At 41.6% G+C, this 17,837-nt stretch overlaps 1 protein-coding gene across 1 annotated transcript in view; it reads left to right on the top strand.

The window, feature by feature from the left end:
• Positions 1-565: 565 nt before the first annotated feature.
• LOC124795695 (uncharacterized protein MT2145-like) overlaps positions 566-17,837 on the top strand; it is a 621,229-nt gene continuing 603,957 nt past the window's right edge. The window contains exon 1 of the mRNA XM_047259776.1: positions 566-600. The gene's annotated coding sequence lies outside the window, so the exon portion shown is untranslated. The remainder of the gene's footprint in view (positions 601-17,837) is intronic.

Genomic DNA, 17,837 nt, shown 5'->3' with positions numbered 1-17,837 from the left:
CAACAGATACCCCTTCGTTGTGGTTGCACCTACGGTACGGCTATCTGTATCGCTGAGGCACGCAAGCCTCCCCACCAACGGCAAGGTCCATGGTTCATGGGAAGTAAAGAAATTTATTCTAACATTGAGCCAAATTTCAAATTTATGCGTCGGAATGGAAGACAATTACGGGTTTTGGAAAAGTGATCCTTTAATTGTGTTGCGCAGTGTAATTTTATGGCAACATTTTGGTGGTATCTATTAAAAATAAATTATAGGCGTTGATTCCCAGTACAATTCGGACTGTCGTGTGTTAGCTTTTACCACAAAAGTGGGTGCTCCCGTTAGTTTGCGCAGCCCTTTGCCTTCAGTGGCTGCGTTATTGTTGCAGCGCGCGGCCAGCTGTTCGGCGCGACCTTGCACCGCCTCCGCCTCCGCCGCCGCCGCCGCCCCCTCTCCCCGCCCCCTGCGCCGACGCGCTTGCGCGCCGCCGGGGCCGCCGCGACGCTTTGGCCGCCGCCGACGGCAGCGCGAGTTGCGAAAGGAACGCCGCTGCCGCAGCCCACCGCCGCCGCCGCCACCGCCGCCGCCGCCTCATCGCAGACCGCCCCCGCCCCCAAGGTAAACACGCCGCCACAAGTTGCGCTCGCTGCTTCCCTCGCAGCAGCCCAGGCTCTCCACAACCAGTGCAGATGTCCTCCCTTTCGTGCAGCTTCCCTTTCCTGACAAACTTTTTTTTGTTATACGACATTAATTCACTGACTGCAAAATCCTTGGCATCAACTGTATAAATATGCCACTCATTAGTGACACAAAAAAATTTGTGTCGGACAGCCACTCGAACCCAGTCCGTCACAAATGTTCACATGTCACTATTGGGTAGCAGATTTATTCCTAATAGACTCGATGTCAAGGATTTCGCATCAGTGAATTGATTTCGAATTATTTCTCACGGCTGTGGATCGTCAACAGTGTCGTTCTTCCACACATGCATCTAATTTGTTAGTCATGAAATGTTCGGCTGGCTTCATATAGTCTCTCATTTCTTTCTTTCTTGTGACCTTTTCATTTCCATACATATGCTACACAGTGGCAGAACTAGAGTAAGTCAGCCTGGAAGCATTCCCTGGGCGGTGTTTCTGTGGGGGTGTAGTCCTGTGACTGACAAAAACAATGAGGAAGTACCGAAGAAAAACCCAAAAGAAAGTAGCTTTCATAACACATTGTACTCATCTTTAGCCGTACCAGTGAACACTGAAATTAGAAAGCATGGAAGTAATGTAGTAAATCCTTAACGCGATCAGATGCGAATTTTTGTAAGCAAACAAATCGAAGTTGAATAGGTAATTAATGAAGTTTAATTCCAGTTCCTCCAGTTCGTCGAAAGAAGCGTCTTTCGTTGAGTAGTTTTGCATATATCCTACATGATTTCCTCAATTGTCCTGAATTTTTGCATTTCGGATTTTTAATTTCAGTGTTAGCCTAAATTACTGGAATATAATACATTTTTGTGAATATCTTCTGCCAATATTTCATAGATCACTGGTTACCCTGGGTGTAATCATATGAAGATATGATTTCAGAATATTGAAAAAAAGGCTGCATCCATATTCATATTAATTATATCATAAGATTATCTACACTAGTCTGTCGAGGTGGCCTAGCGGATCTAGGCGCTACAGTCTGGAGCCGCGCGACCGCTACGGTTAATTAGGTTTAAGTACTTCTAAGTTCTAGGGGACTGATGACCTCAGAAGTTAAATCCCATAGTGCTCAGAACTATTTGAGTCATATCTACACTATTGAAATACGTATATCGTTTAGGTGTCAAGGTATACTAACCTAAAACTACTACATGGATAATTATCAATTGTTTGAGGTACAATCAATTTTGTATACTTCCTGTCAAAATTAAGTGCCTGGTGTAGGACACGTTTATTAAGCTCACAGAATCAGTTGTACAAAAAATGGCAATTTGAAATTTTTGTCTTCGCCCTGTGGATAAATTTCTCTAGTCCTGCGATTCAGGGTCCACTATATTGCCGTATTGTTAGTCCCAAGCACGTTGGCGTTTTAGAAAAGATGGTGAACGGAAAGCCTCGCGGAGTCGAATCTGCAGAATAGATTTCTTAGGCGAGATTGCTGGCTGCCATTTCGTACCTCTTGTTGGTATTCATGCAAAAATAAGGTGTAGTGTCATTTCTAATAATGCGTTACAGATGAATGTAGATATTGCTAAATCTGTGGACGGGAAAATAAGAAATGTCGAATGAATAGATCGTTTATTTCTTCCTGAACCTGTCACCAACATTTTAAAATTTTTTCGTTGCACAGTACCTGAGAGGTGCCCATCATCTCTATTTCACGTTTTTCCACTGTCCACATTCTATTATTTCAAGCAAGACCAGTCGCGAAAAAAACGTAACACTAATAACAGTTAAACGGCACATTCATGCAAGTAATTTAAGTTTTTTTTTAGTCTTACGCATGCAGAAACACTTTCAGAAAATACAACTTTGACCATAGATATAATTTTCCGAAGCAAACAGAGATCGGCAACATGGCGAATACTGCGCTGTTTTTGAGCAGCATACAAGTGAAAAAGTGTTTGTGCCACGTTTATACATGCGAAAATCGGAATAGCAACAAGCAGAGTAATCTATCGTAAATATACAACTCGCGAAATATAGTAGCTCGAAATTGTTATTTTGCACAGACTAGCTGGCAGCATATAAATTGCGGTAGATGTTTTAACGATATACTAACTGAAATTCGTATTAAGCCAACTGAAAGAATGTGAAGGCCAAAACGCGTATCGGCATAAATTAAAATGCATACAAAACTGGCTGACTGCTGCATTGCTTACAATATACCGACGAAAAAAATCGCAGCAGCAACAATGAGCTGTGCGACTTAAACGGAAGTTGGTAGGTGTGTTTCCACATCTGCAACATGACGTCTGTTCAAATTTCGCGTCAGTCGCGTAAGAGCGGCGCTTGTAGTGCACTATGTGGCTGCAAATCAGGTTTGCTTTAAACGCACGCTGTAACGGTCGCAAGTGTTAGTCACCGTTGAGATCAGACGTGGTGAGTTGACGTTAGTCAAGAATGCCTTCAAGGCTACAAAGATGCCATTACCGACACCTCACTCAGTTCGAAAGAGATCGTGTAATGGGGCTACGATAAGCTGGATGTTCCTTCTGCAGAAAGACTTGGCAGGAATGTAGCCACTGTAGACGATTGCTGGGAGCGGTGGTCACGAGAAGTCCAAGATGCTACTCCAGGCGGGTGTAATATGAATGTGCGCAACGGAAAATAATAAACGCTAAAATGATGATTTGGCCCTGCCTGACTACCCCCTGAAGCAGATTTTAGGATATCTTAATTCTTTAAATTACAATCTAAACATAAATGAATGATGAAGGCAACTAATCCTACTAAGTTATAAACGTTGTTCCTGTTATATATTTATTGTAGATTAAAAAAAAACCTTTATATTACAAAGTTTACATTTCCTAAGTAAAATTACTAATCAATTGCCCAACTCTGCCTCTTATTATGACTGCGCGGTCTAATATCAATAACGAGAAATGACTGACATCATCTACGTACCAAACACTAGAAGACACTACTTTCAAAGATGATCTACGGTGGTGTGGAACCTCAGTGGAAATAAACTAACGTGGTCACAGCTATTTATCTTTTGTAGCCCTAATAAGCCGAAGCACTTTGCGATATCACCGTCTGTACGGCGTCCCGTGCGACGAAGTGATGGTTCTCGTACTCGTCTGCGACGATGGAAGAACTCCAGACACAAATAAACTCTTTCAAACAATAGGACGGCAGAAATCAGTCCTATGATTAATATACTCTAATACTGTCTTCTTCTCTCTGTGTTCTACAGACGGGAAACGTCTCAACGTAAATATAGGCAGAGGAAGTACTCTCAATTACTGAACGCTGCGTACTCAATGAAGACTTCCAACCTGGAGGTGAAGTCCAGAAACGTATAGGTTCGCAACAGGACAGTGCCTAACTGTTCTAACTATAAACTCTGCCGGCCGGGGTGGCCGAGCGGTTTTAGGCGCTACAGTCTGGAACCGCGCGACCGCTACGGTGGCAGGTTCGAATCCTGCCTCGGGCATGGGTGTGTGTGATGTCCTTAGGTTACTTAGGTTAAAGTAGTTCTAAGTTCTAGGCGACTGATGACCTCAGAAGTTAAGTCGTATAGTGCTCAGAGCCATTTGAGCCATTTTGGAAGTGGTTTCGGAAGGAGCCGTTATCCATTTGGATATCGAGCAACCGTCACACACGGGCGCTCATAACGGAAGACCTCGTCTCTCCACCTCTGGCTTCCCAGCAGGGCTCATCTCCCCACCTTCGTAATTCCGAAAGCGAATCATATTCCCGAAACCACGGGCTCATCTCACTCTCTACAGATTCTTCCGAACGCCGACCAACCATTTTTGAGTCTTTTGTTGTCCAGCGCGGAAAGTTTGCGAGGAAAAACCTATACTCGAACAATGGTGCGCTCCTGAGTAAAACTCCTTCGAAATAACCCAGCCTGCGTGGTCTCCGAGGAGCCGCTTCTTCGTTCCTCTCACCTGCGTCCAAGATTTTCAGCGTTCGGTAGTATTATCCGGTTATCCTTCCGGCCCCTACTACAATAGTGGCCGGCCCTCACCCTATTGTGCTCCAGAGCTCAGGTGCCACGGCGTCCGTCTAGCTACATTCTGTGTTTAAGCAGGACCAACACCTATGCGGGCCTTCCACCCAGAGCTTGAGTTCTGCCTGGTGTTTGATCTTCACTGGCGTTCCAACGTCTACTAGTATAGGCAGTCATTCATTACGCCGTTTTTATAATAAAGACACTCCGTCACCTTTCATGCAAGCAATAAGCGTTAACAGTTATTTACAAGGCGTACGTGACAATGTCAGTCTCCTTTAAATATTCATATATACAATGTACAACCTATCAAATGATATCTAATTGCGGTTGTAGTTCACGGCAAAGTATGTGGATAAGTGCTTGTAAGGTGCGAAATTATAGCCACTTTACAGAAGGTACTGTCGCAAGAAAACTGGGCTCCGGACGGCCAGGTGACAGTACTGAGAGGACCATCATGTTCGACGTGAGGCTCTGGCGCATCGTACTGCGTCTGCAGCAGCAATTTGAGCAGCAGTTGGCACCACAGTCACATAACTAACTGGTGTGTTGCTTCCAGGACAACTCCGAACCACATGCCCCGCAGCGTGCATTCCATTGACTCCTAACTACAGCCATTTTGGGCTTCAGTGGTGTCAAGTGAGAGTTCATTGGAGGGCAGGGTGAAGGTCTGTTATGTTTTCTGACGAGAACTGGTTCTGCCTCGGTGTCAGTGAAGCCCGTGTGTTGGTTAGAAGGAGGCCAACTGAGGGCCTGCAACCAACTTGAGCTGATCACAAGATCCGTCTCCAATCTAGCGCACATGGGACATTATTGGACAACAAATCCAGCGTCATTCACAACCAGCTTTTACGGTCCCTGTATTGACCGATCAAGTGCAGCAGGTACAGAACTCTATCCCACAAACTGACTTCCGGCACCTGTACAACGCATTGCACGCACGTTTGCATACTTGCATTCAACTTTCTGGCGGTTACACCGGTTTTTAATATACCAGCATTCACACTTGGCAATAGTTTATCCCGCGCTTGCGTTAACCTGTAGTCTTACAATGTTAATCCCTTAAATATGTTACCTAGACAAATGTGGTCCCGAAATTTCATTACTCTACATTAATTATTCTTTGGTGATATGATGTTTTTCCGTCAGTGTAATATAAGCCACAGCCACGGAGGTCAACATCCGATAAAATGGATAAATTATTGTTTCTATTCTGCTGTAAATCAGTGCTGCTACCTAAATGTACTCTTTGAGAAACTCCTGCCTCAATCGTTGTCTAATACTTAACAACAGACATTTTTTGTTACTGAAAGAAGCTTGCGTCGCTAATGCTACCCTACTGCTTCTTGTAGCACAAAGCAAGCAGGCGCAGTGGGCAGACAGTGGTCTCGCATTTCGGTTCAAATCTCTTTCCGAGCATCCAGGTCTATGGTTTACATGGTGTTTCTAAATCACTGACGGCATATGATGATCGACTTCGTTCTCTAATAATGCCGTCATTGATGAGACTTTTAGACCTATTCCTTTCCTTCCTTAACGCGTCGTGCGGCAAACTCTTTTGGTGACTGACCGCTGCTTTTTTTTTTTTTTTTTTTTTTTTTTTTTTAAGACGCCACTGGACGTTCTTACTTGTCTCTCAGTGATTATTCGGGACGATTAGCTTTTTTTCTAATATTTTCATTACCATAATTTCTCGTTTTTAATTAACCAAGGAAATAGATATACATAATTTTCGCGAAATTATTTCTTAAACTTAAAAGTACTCAATATTTGTCTAACTCGGTGCATAATCATCAAACATACTTCAAGTGTTAGGTAAAACAGCTCATACCGTATTTCATCGAAATTTTAAGTACGGCGACTGCGTCGCGGTGTTCTCTGGCTATCACTGTCTTTTAACATGATCCATAATTGGCAGAATTCTTTCTCTTCTTCTAGTCCAATTTTCCCTTTTATAATTAGCTGGTCATTACTATTGCCGAGTAACATGGTCATTTCAGTTAACATTTCCTCTTCATTCTATCTTCAGCAACGATGAAAATTTCGTCTACAAAGCTTTGGATGTTTGTCCGTATTCCACATGCGAATTTATTCCGCGGCAGGCTTCTGTTCCGCCTCTTTCATCGCGTCTACAGATTTAACTCAAATAATCTTAGTATTAAACGAAAACACGATCGTACACACTTTTCAACGCAATCTAGCCCATTGTCACTGTCAACTCATGTTTTTCGAGTAATAGCACCTTCTCTTGCCTCTATATTTCACCCGTATACCTCTGATAACACCCTAGTCTACTTATGTCGAAGACTTTACTTCCACCATTGCATTACACAAATCACCGTAGTGGTACCGAACTTTACTTATTATAATAGCAGCGGCCAGTGGCGTAGTGAAGTATAAAAATTTGGATTTGAGTTTACCTTATATCTTAGATATGTCTCTTAGCCTATCTACGCCAATTTGTGGCAGATAAACATTGTGTCTTACATTAAACAGATCAATGTAATTTGGTAGTCAATATTTAAAAGCTTGGAACTGGATTGTTGTAAGTACAAAGAGCCGTTACAAAAACAAAATATAGGTTGATGTCTCGTCAATGTTTATTAGCAATGGAGCACTGGCTCATTTGGAAAATGACGCGGAAGGAAATGGGCGGATGCATTTTAAAAAAAACCTTCACGCATTTACATGAAATGCGTTGACGAAACCTGGTAAAACGTAATCTGAATGCACGCTTCAGGATTTGGAGCACCCTCCTTAGATTAGATTAGATTAGATTAGTACTTGTTCCATAGATCATGAATACGACAAAAAAATGGTTCAAATGGCTCTGAGCACTATGGGACTTAACAGCTGTGGTCATCAGTCCCCTAGAACTTAGAACTACTTAAACCTAACTAACCTAAGGACATCACACACATCCATGCCCGAGGCAGGATTCGAACCTGCGACCGTAGCAGTCGCGCGGTCCCGGACTGCGCGCCTAGAACCGCGAGACCACCGTGAATACGACACTTCGTAATGATGTGAAACGTGTCAGGTTAATAAAAGATGTCTATACAAGATATTACATAACACAAAATATTACATGACACCTAATATTTTTTTTGGGTGGGGGGTGGGGAAATTACCCACCTACTATATCCAAAAATACTTCTAATGAGTAGAAGGAGTTGCCATTCAGCAATTGTTTTAATTTCCATTTAAATGATTTATGGCTATCTGTCAGACTTTTGATGCTATTAGGTAAGTGACCAAAGACTTTTGTGGCAGCATAATTTACCCCCTTCTGAGCCAAAGTTAGATTTAACCTTGAGTAGTGAAGATCATCCTTTCTGCTAGTGCTGAGCCATGTACACTACTATTACTTTTGAATTCGTTCGGATTTTCAATAACAAATTTCATGTTGTTAGTGTGGTCTTCAGTCTTGAGACTGGTTTGATGCAGCTCTCCATGCTACTCTATCCTCTGCAAGCTTCTTCATCTCCCAGTACCTACTGTAACCTACATCCTTCTGAATCTGCTTAGTGTATTCATCTCTTGGTCTCCCTCTACGATTTTTACCCTCCACGCCGCCCTCCAATACTAAATTGGTGATCCCTTGATGCCTCAGAACATGTCCAACCAATCGATCCCTTCTTCTAGTCACGTTGTGCCACAAACTTCTCTTCTCCCCAATCCCATTCAATATCTCCTCATTAGTTACATGATCTACCCATCTAATCTTCAGCATTCTTCTGTAGCACCACATTTCGAAAGCTTCTATTCTCTTCTTGTCCAAACTAGTTATCGATCATGTTTCACTTCCATACATGGCTACGCTCCATACAAATACTTTTAGAAACGAATTCCTGACGCTTAAATCTATACTCGATGTTAACAAATTTCTCTTCTTCAGAAACGCTTTCCTTGCCATTGCCAGTCTACATTTTATATCCTCTCTACTTCGACCATCATCAGTTATTTTGCTCCCCAAATAGCAAAACTCCTTTACTACTTTAAGTGTCTCATTTCCTAATCTAATTCCCTCAGCATCACCCGACTTAATTCGACTACATTTAATTATCCTCGTTTTGCTTTTGTCGATGTTCATCTTATACCCCGCTTTCAAGACACTGTCCATTCCGTTCGACTGCTCTTCCAGGTCCTTTGCTGTCTCTGACAGAATTACGATGTCATCGGCGAACCTCAAAGTTTTTATTTCTTCTCCATGGATTTTAATACCTACTTCGAATTTTTCTTTTGTTTCCTTCACTGCTTGCTCAATATACAGATTGAATAACATTGGGGACAGGCTACAACCCTGTCTCACTCACTTCCCAACCACTGCTTCCCTTTCATGCCCCTCGACTCTTATAACTGCCATCTGGTTCCTGTACAAATTGTAAATAGCCTTTCGCTCCCTGTATTTTACCCCTGCCACCTTCAGAATTTGAAAGAGAATGTTCCAGTCAACATTGTCAAAAGCTCTCTCTAAGTCTACAAATGCTAGAAACGTAGGTTTGCCTTTCCTTAATCTAGCTTCTAAGATAAGTCGTAGGGTCAGTATTGCCTCACGTGTTCCAACATTTCTACGGAATCCAAACTGATCTTCCCCGAGGTCGGCTTCTACCAGTTTTTCCATTCGTCTGTAAAGAATTCGCGTTAGTATTTTGCAGCTGTGACTTATTAAACTGATAGTTCGGTAATTTTCACATCTGTCAGCACCTGCTTTCTTTGAGATTGGAATTATTATATCCTTCTTGAAGTCTGAGGGTATTTCACCTGTTTGATATATCTTGCTCACCAGATGGTAGAGTTTTGTCAGGACTGGCTCTCCCAAGGCCGTCAGTAGTTCTAATGGAATGTTGTTTACTCCCAGGGCCTTGTTTCGACTCAGGTCTTTCAGTGCTCTCTCAAACTCTTCATGCAGTATCGTCTCTCCCATTTCATCTTCACCTACATCCTCTTCCATTTCCATAATGTTGTCCTCAATTACATCGCCCTTGTATAGACCCTCTATATACTCCTTCCACCTTTTTGCTTTCCCTTCCTTGCTTAGAACTGGGTTTCCATCTGATCTCTTGATATTCATACAAGTGGTTCTCTTTTCTCCAAAGGTCTCTTTAATTTTCCTGTAGGCAGTGTCTATATTACTCCTAGTGAGATAAGCCTCTACATCCTTACATTTGTCCTCTTGCCATCCCTGCTTAGCCATTTTGCACTTCCTGTGGGTCTAATTTTTGAGACGTTTGTATTCCTTTTTGCCTGCTTCATTTACTGCATTTTTATATTTTATCCTTTCATCAGTTAAATTCAATATTTCTTCTGTTACCCAAGGACTTCTACTAGCCCTCGTCTTTTTACCTACTAGATCCTCTACTGCCTTCACTACTTCATCTCTCAAAGCTATCCATTCTTCTTCTACTGTATTTATTTCCCCCATTCTTGTCAATTGTTCGCTTATGCTCTCCCTGAAACTCTGTACAACCTCTGGTTTAGTCAGTTTATCCAGGTCCCATCTCCTTAAATTCCCACCTTTTTGCAGTTTATTCAGTTTTAATCTACAGTTCATAACCAATAGATTGTGGTCAGAGTCCACATCTGCCTCTGGAAATGTCTTACAATTTAAAACCTGGTTCCTAAATCTCTGTCTTACCATTATATAACCGAGCGGGGTGGCGCAGTGGTTAGACACTGGACTCGCATTCGGGAGGACGACGGTTCAATCCCGCGTCCGGCCATCCTGATTTAGGTTTTCCGTGATTTCCCTAAATCGCTCCAGGCAAATGCCGGGATGGTTCCTCTGAAAGGGCACGGCCGACTTCCTTCCCCATCCTTCCCTAATCCGAAGAGACCGATGACCACGCTGTGTGGTCTCCTTCCCCAAACCAACCAACCAACCAACCATTATATAATGTATCTGAAACCTGTCAGTATCTCCAGGCTTCTTCCATGTATACAACCTTCGTAAGTGAATATAAATATTGTGAGGCTACAGTGAAGATCCCTAACTCTTTTAATAAGTGTCTGCAGGATGATCTTGGATGAGCTCCAGTAATTATTCTGATTACAAGCTTTGGGCAATGAACACTCTTTTACTCAATGATGAGTTACCCCAGAATATGATGCCATTCGAAAGCAGAGAATGAAAATAGGTGTGGTAAGCTAATTTACTGAGATGTATATCGCCAAACTTTGCAATGACCCTAATAGCATCAGTAGCTGAACTCAAACGTTCCAGCAGATCTTCAGTGTGTTTTTTTTTTCTGAAAAACATCGTTTACAATTTCATCAGTTAATTCTTGTCTGTTGGGTGTGATAGCTGTACTTATATCTTCCTTTCGAAGAAAAGGCTTGTTCCGACGTTTAAATATTATGAATGTCTTACAACTTGCGATTACTACATTTCCGAGGTTTATTTTCCTTGTATTTTATGACTTGTTATCCGTTTCGCATGGCAGTATGCTGGAATTCGTAGAATGACAAGACAATCTATCCACGATATTGAACCTCATTATGACTCACTACTTAGAGATTGTAACATTATGTGATTGCCTTATCATTTTAAATCATTCACTAATCGAGCAATCGCTCGGCAACAGCTACAGTTAGCAAATAATGTTGCGAGAAGGTAAAAGGTGAACTACCTGTGACGTAACTTGTTTATTGTCGAAGCGCCGTCAGAGATGCAGTGAGTTATTGACTTTGAAAACCGCGGCGCGAAAAACGGACAGAAGAAGAACACTTTTACACATTTTTTTTTTTGATGTACGAGATATTCTCGATGAACAGTTACTCTTTTTTCTCTTGTCTCCTGTAACTTGTGTCGGACGCGCATGTCTTGCCACCGTATTATTATTGTTAAAAATAATATTATTTTAGTGTAAAGTAAAAGTGCAATACTAAAAGTGCAATACTGCATAGCAGTAGATTTATTGTGCGTCGTGTATGTGATAACGTCAAACGAATTATTTTCATTACGAGAAGAGGAGTGCCAGTCAAAACGGCATCCATGTTAAATCCTTCATTGCAGTGTAAGTTCATCTATTAATTGCCATAAATTCAGAGTTAAATGGAACTGGTGTATGGACTATTTATTTATTATAGAATATATGTGTCACTCCTTTATGAAGTTATTTAATTTTCTTTATGTTTCTGCCAAACAGAGAGTTCACAATCACGAATTCTTTCGTCGAGATCAGACGGAAGTTGCATGCGGCGAAATATTTTCTCCGCGCCATATTCTATTGGTAAATGCATGATAAACTACGGTACCTTAGGAAATTCATGTTGAGCTATCCAAAAATAATTATATTTTGAATAGGCATTTACTCTCCTCTGCAATGCAACTTCGACTGATCAGACGATCCAACAAGAAACAGCCGCACACGGTCGGCGTTCGCAAATATATTTCCACCGCTGATTATAGCTATATGTTACAGCACGAAAGTAAACATATTGATATAATTAGCGACTACGAACGGGGAGATTTATAACTGCATGTTTATGTATATACATTACGTAAACATATCGTTATAAGATGTTAGCATTTTGTGGCATTGTATGATTATATTTCACGTTTAAAAACAACATTTTATTCAGACGGAAGGATTGGTTTAGCACTATTAGCTGCACAGAATGGTTTGTTCGGCCGGTGGTAGGAATTAAACAGGGAGAAGTCGAGTTTTCTGCATCTAGCTGTCACGTATGCAGACGCCGGGATGCCGCTGGCGCGTTGGTGAACTATTGTGAGTGGCATCCGTTTGGACGGCTTGCCAGTTGGACCGACGAAAAGTACCGTCAGCAGACGCGCCTCTCCGTTCCAAAGGCGCCTGTCGTAAGCGGACCCGCCAAACATCATGGCACAAAGAGACTCTCACCCGTGATCGTCATCTGCTTTGCGACTTAAATAAGAGACCCACCTACAAAGCTGAATATTCCAGATTTCTGCAACATTCATTTGGCAAACACTCTACAAAATTGTGTCGGCGACAAATGAATGCCTGAGTAAAACAATGGATCATGTTCAGTTTTTCAATTTTAGAGTTCCGTACCTCAATCGGTAAAAACGGAACCCTTAAGCCTTGTACAGGCGGAGACATTTCTTGACCAGCGTAGCGAGTGAATTGCTTCGTGTGAACAGTTACCCTGCTTGCCATCTGGTGGCGTGCCATCATATTGCTAGTCAATGGCATGCAACCGAACGAAGCTATATTCCGCGCCAGATGGCTGCCATTGGAGCACGGATGTCTCTTCTTCCTGTCGGTAGTGCACTTTGTGATAATGGAGTGGTCTAAGGAAGTTATAGAAATTCTTACTGAGCCATACAGACACAAAACCAACCACGTACCATAACAGACACGCCAGGAAATACTCACTCGACAAAATAGTTGATTCATTGAAGGAGGTTAGGTTGCCGTCTCGTGCTCGAATTATAGCGAAGTTTACGCACAAGGTTTTTGTCAGAACTTAACAAAATAACAGCTTAGGCAAAGAGTGTCGTGGGATCTGATGTCATGTATGAAACAACAGTGTGTTATTTTAAGAAACCTTTTTTTTTTGGCAAGGAAAGGAACTTGCAGCGCAGAATTCGCACAAGAAAGTACGGACTAACTAAAATCAATAACGTCACAGTATGTAAATTTTTACCCGTCAGTTTCCTCCGCAGTTACAACAGTAAGTGAAAAAAATTTACTGATAACTGGTTTGGCTGGGCGAAGTTCACAAGATACATTATACTAACAAATATGCAATGCACGGCAGGCATATGAAAAGCTGACTTGTCTTGAAACGTCCTCTTAGAAAAATTAATGAATTACTGCGTTGATAAACCTCTACGTTATTTGATTTTCAAACAGCTGAGCAAAACTGAACGTACTCAGACGACATTCACTAAACTGACACACAATATTTTAGCGCAACTCAGTCTGACTTTCAATAATCCCTACAAAAGAATGGCCCTAACTAACAATAACTTATACCTTTCATGAATCACTTACCTCACAAAAATCTTCGTTACTCAAACTACTGCAATACAGCGAGCGCCAATACTGCCAGCTGAATAAAATATTCTAACTATTGAAGCCACTATCTACTGATAGGCATAGTTAGCAAATGAAAGATTTTGATAGAGAACAAACAATGTATTTACCCTAATAGTGTTTAAAAGTCATAATATATATATCAGTTCATGATCCAGTCTTACAAATTTACTGTCTCTGATGGACACACGTCTAGATCATCCGCTCTCAAAACTCCACCATCTCTCTCCCCACATCCACCACTGCTGGCGGCTCACCTCCAACTACACTACGCTACGCGCTGTTCACATCCAACTGCCCAACACTACAATGGCGAATATTGCAACAATGCCGACCAGCCTCAGACAGCACACAGCACAGTCAGTGATTTTCATACAGAGCGCTACATGGCGTTACCAACATAAAAACCTAAACAGCCTACTTACAGTCTGAATCGTTTTGTTTACAGTTCGAAGATTGTAGATTTGAACCCTACTAATATCCTTATTTTTTCTCATTTGTAACTTAAAATTAAAAACGTTGTGAAGCTGAGTACGTGCCCTTGATGTAGCACAGTGTCTCGTAGTGGCCATAAATATCCGATCACAAAAAATATAAAGTACACACTGCAAGCTGTGTACAATTGTTGTCATTATTTTTTAGGATGACTGTTTTGCCAATGAGATCTCAGAGTCTCCTACTGATGTTAGTGAAGATTTTTTAATTACAGACAGCTAAAAACAGGCACTTTGTGAAAGGTCCATAAAATACGCCATAGAGGCAACGGAAAAGAGGAAGAGTGCTCACAATGAAATAGAAAATGCTATTTCGAAAAGAGCTGACAATATACTGACCAGCATAAACTGCTCCAACTGATGTTGAAGTATTTGGTTCATATGTAACTGCTTCTCTACAGCAAATAGAAAGTAAAGCTATGGTGATGAAAGCTAACAGAGAGAAATTTAATACACTTTGTGCTGTGCAAGGGGAAGACATGGGCAATAATGAGAAACAAGACTTTTTATTTGTTTATTTTGAGCAACAAAACTGTTTATTTCTTTATTTGAGTAACAAAACTGTTTATTTCTTTAAGTAACAAGTCTGTTTACTTTTTTTTTAACCAAAATGTAACTGCTCAATATCTATAAAATACAAGTTGAATGCAGTGCTTTATCTTGAATGTGGATTGTAATTATAGCAAATTGAAATTACAAAGTATATTGCTAATACCAACTAAGTTAATGTATGAATATCATACAGTCTCTTGCATACTATATTAACTTAATAACAATTTACATTACTTACTTTCAACATTTGGCACTTTATCAGTACTGATTTTTTTTACTGATTCCCACTGCCACTAAACGTCCAGTAGCGTTCAAATATTCCTGAAGAGTTTCACTCACTTTCCTAACCTCTTTAACTGACTTGTGCTGACATAATGTTCCTGTGCCCCTCAGATTATTTTTCTGCCATTCTCCTAGAATGATAACAGTGATTTGTGTCCTCTTCCTTTTCCAGTTGTCCAACATAATTCATCCCACATGTGTCCAGTAAAAAATTATGTAGCATACAAACAGACAATGTGATTTTCTCTACAGTTTCAACAGGTAGCTCCATTTTCTGAAGGAGAATTCTGAACCTATTGCTCAATATTCCAAAATTATTTTCAGAAGTTCTTCTTGCCCTACTCAAATAGTAATTACGTATTTTCTGTTGCTGTGTGAGATTTCTCTTACATGGCTTCATTGTATGCTCTGATAGGGGAAAAGCATCAGCTACAACTATAAAAGGCATTGTAGTTTGGGTTCCTGATAATATCTCTGGTGTAGGAATGTTCATTAAATTTTCAGCACCAGTAAAAATTTCACAGAGGGAACTGTTCTGGAACACCTCTCCACCACTAATCCTCCCATTGCAACCTACATCCACACATGTAAATTTATATTGCGCATCAACAAGTGCCAGTAACACAATGCTGTTACCTCCTTTGTAATTGCGGTAGTATGATCCCATACGTTTTGGTGGCCCGAATTCCACATGTGTCCCGTCTAAAGTGCCAAGACAATTTGAAAAGCTGCACATGTCTTGGAACTGTTTTGATATATGTTTACATTCACTTTCTGATGATGGAATCTGAAATACCGAAAATGTGATGTGAATGTTTCAGTGTGATTTTCATACACGTGAACTGAAGAAGATGTATGATCTTAAAGTCTGGATTTACTGTATCTCAGACACATTTTCCCCTAACAACTGAAAATGATGGATTATGAAGTGCACTAATTTTGTCTGAAAATTCGTCAGGTAGATGAGAAACAAGTTTGGCCTATGGGTTGTAAGGTTCAATTCTTAACATAAACGTTTACAATGTAGGGCTACTTTTTGAATATAATTGCCAAACTATAAAAATATGTGATAACGTCTGGACACAGGTATAGCTGAAGTTTGGATCAGAGACACATTCTTCCATCTAAGTATTTTTTGGAATGTTTAAGAATGACACTTTAAAGAATTTGTTGCTATTTGTAATGAATTTATCAGAATAAAGGGAATGCTAGGGGTTTGCCCACTAAGTAAATGTAACAAATAAAACTACATCAAAAAGTTGTAGCAGAGGCACCCAGAATAACCTCACACCCCAAAAAATGTTTCTTCCTGAGAGTAACACATCTGACCAATGTGGTTCCCTTATTGTAATTTACAGCCTATTTAAATGTATTATTACATGCACTTATTTTGGTCATGTTCTCGTGAAATTTAATAAAAATCAACGAACCTTCATGTATGAATCCTTCAAGCACTGGTAAACTGCGTCTCAAGTTTCAGGAATAATTGAGGATATCGTTTTTACAGGTATTCTGAATGAAAACATAATGCTTCTGTAGCTTTCTCCAGTAGCTATAAACCTCAGTGTTAGAACTAACCTAAAGAAAATTATGGAATTAGTTACAGCTTACAAGTATGCACTGTACATACAGCAGGCTATCAAAAGTATCCGGACCCCTCCCCGCCCCCCCCCCCCCCCCCCCCCAAAACATACGTTTTTCATATTAGGCGGCAATGTGCTGCCACCTACTGTCAGGTGCTCCATATCAGCGACACCAGTAGTCATTAGACATCGCGAGAGAGCAGAATGGGGCGACCCGCGGAACTCACGGACTTAGAACGTGGTCAGGTGATTGGGTGTCACTTGTGTCATACATCTGTACACGAGATTTCCACACTCCTTAACATCCCTAGGTCCACTGTTTCCGATGTGATAGTGAAGTGGAAACGTGAAGGGAAACGTGCAGCACAAAAGCATACAGGCCGACCTCCTCGACTGACAAGAGACCGCCGACAGTTGAAGAGGGTCGTAAAGTGTAATAGGGAGACATCTATCCAGACCAACACACAGGAATTCCAAACTGCATCATGATCCACTGGAAGTACTATGACAGTTAGGCAGGAGGTGAGAAAGCTTGGATTACATGGTCGAGCGGCTGCTCATAAGCCACACATCACGCCGGTAAATGCCAAACGACGCCTCGCTTGGTGTAAGGAACGTAAACATCGGATGATTGAACAGTGGAAAACTTTGTGTGGAGTGACGAATCACGGTACACAATGTGGCGATCCGATGGCAGGGTGTGGGTATGGCGAATGCCCGTCATCAGGCAGCGTGTGTAGTGCCAACAGTAAAATTCGGAGGCAGTGGTGTCATGGTGTGATCGCGTTTTTCATGGAGGGGGCTTGCACCCCTTATTGTTTTGCGTGGCACTATCACAGCACAGACCTACATTGATGTTTTAAGCACGTTCTTGCTTCCCACTGTTGAAGAGCAATTCGGGGATGGCGATTGCTTCTTTCAACACATTCGAGCACCTGTTCATACTGTACGGCCTGTGGCGGAGTGGTTACAAGACAATAACATCCCTGTAATGGGCTGGCCTGCACAGAGTCCTGACCTGAATCCTATAGAACACCTTTGGGATGCTTTGGAACGCCGACTTCGCGCCAAGCCTCACCGACCGATATCGATACCTCCCCTCAGTGCAGCGCTCCGTGAAGAATGGGCTGCCATTTCCCAAGAACCCTTCCAGCACCTGATTGAACGTATGCCTGCGAGAGTGGAAGCTATCATCAAGGCTAAGGATGGGCCACCACCATCTTGAATTCCAGCATTACCGATGAAGGGCGCCACGAACT

Source organism: Schistocerca piceifrons, chromosome 4 (assembly GCF_021461385.2).
Source record: "Schistocerca piceifrons isolate TAMUIC-IGC-003096 chromosome 4, iqSchPice1.1, whole genome shotgun sequence".
In the NCBI taxonomy this organism is placed as follows: domain Eukaryota; kingdom Metazoa; phylum Arthropoda; class Insecta; order Orthoptera; family Acrididae; genus Schistocerca; species Schistocerca piceifrons.
Note: the sequence above shows the minus strand (reverse complement) of the source record. Positions and strands in the feature narration are given on the sequence as shown.